Genomic DNA, 1,909 nt, shown 5'->3' on the forward strand with positions numbered 1-1,909 from the left:
AAATGGCGCATCTAGACCTAAATCCTGTGCGTTTTCCTATTGGCTGAGCGCTCTCCCGCTCTGAATGGCCCAGGTTCAGCGGAGCTCAGTGATTGGTTCAGCCCGACGAGGGAACGACTTCTCTGGGATGTAAAGTGCTGCTGGCTCTACATTCAACTCATTCATTTGCTGAAACAGTGGAAGGCGCGCTGTTTTGCTTCTCTTATCCAAGCTCTTAAACACACACTTATGTCTTTCTATATGTTACAGTTGGGCATCTTCAGTAAGGTTTCTCAAAATGATGTAGCATTATTTATTATTAAATTAAACTATATAATTATCAGATGTGGAATAGGTATTTTAAACACTTACGGAAGTAGTCTAAAGTAGGCTACCAACAACAAGAGGTTAACAGGGTTACAAGTAAAAGTCCTCTTTAAAATCCAGGTTGCTAAAGCACAGATTCAAGTATCAAGCTTGAAAGTGTCTATGACTGATAGAAGGTAACTTACTGAAGATCTGTAATTTTAAAGTAGGCCTACTCGTATTTTAGGCCACTTGAGTATGCCCCTTATCTGTTTCTTTATACTCCCCTTCTTTAGGTCCTCTGCAAATATTGAACTTCTTACTCCAATACATGTATTTCATGCCTTTGACTATCTTTCAGATACAGATTCTTTACGCACAATACATAAACACATAACGTATGGATAAAAATAAGAATTGACTCAGAACTGGCAGAAGATATAAAAAAAGAAAAGAAAAACACTTACCAGCTTTAATATTGGTGGTATAAGTAAGGTACAGATTAATGCATACTGTAGGCCTACATGAGTATAGGATATATTATACACTCTGAAATGGACCATTCTGCATATTAGTAATTTTACCTTCCTCTTTTTCTGTATATTTTTGATACTTTGTAGCAGAGTATTTCTGGTGGTATTGCTTCTTTTTTTTTTTTAAAGTAAAATATCTATTTACTCACACCACTGGTCAACAGCATTTCACTTTTGCAGGTTGACGTGGAGCTCCTTTTTCTTCTTTTCATACAATAGAGAGGTCCAGTCATTTGCAAATGTTATTAATTGGGCTTCATAATCTGGCTTTTTCTTGAGATGATTAACAGGGCAATAAAGAGGAAAAATCATGCTGTAATGTATTGATTGTATGGTATTGAATCTTGACTACTTTGATTACTGACTCTGCCCAGACTATGGCTCGGGTGCCTCTATAAATAAACTGCACTGTTGTGAAAATGTTCTTAATCTTTGACTAAATATCACCTGAAGATGGGGCTCTTCACCAAGGTTGTCAGTGTTTGTAATATCTGGCACTTTTTGGTAAGAGTATGCAAATAACTCAAGATCAGTTTAGACTTCCAATCACTTTCCTACTCTGCAATCTTGTCAATAATTAATATTCAAACTGAGCTGTCAATTTTTTTTTTGATCAGACAGTTTTTTGATCATACCAAAATATGTATAATAATACTATATGATACTATTTCAGGAATGAGATTAAATAAGGATACTTTAACCGTCAGTAATCTTTTCTGTCAGTCACATGTTCCCTTTTATGTGTCGGGTAAAGCATTCAAAAATATTTCGGTGCCCACCCACCATAGTAATTTTGTCATATCGAAACACACAAGTGTGTCTAATAATAATAATCTTATTAACAGTGGCTGCCTTCTGCCTCGCAGTTAACCCTTTTCTGTATTTTTAGACTATGATAATAAAGGTTTAAAGTGTAGTAAAATTACTTCTCATAAAAATATTACTTGACACCAGGAGAAACTTTATCTACGAGTGTCTGTAAAAGGTGGCGAACTGTAAATCTGAAACCAACGTTGTCTTGCCCGGGGTGTCCACCTCGACTACTTTATTTAAACTCCTCAACTGGAAAAAAAGTGATTTTTCACCAACCC

The sequence above is a fragment of the Notothenia coriiceps genome, unplaced genomic scaffold (genome assembly GCF_000735185.1).
Source record: "Notothenia coriiceps isolate Sejong01 unplaced genomic scaffold, NC01 NC01_scaffold00006163, whole genome shotgun sequence".
Taxonomy (NCBI): domain Eukaryota; kingdom Metazoa; phylum Chordata; class Actinopteri; order Perciformes; family Nototheniidae; genus Notothenia; species Notothenia coriiceps.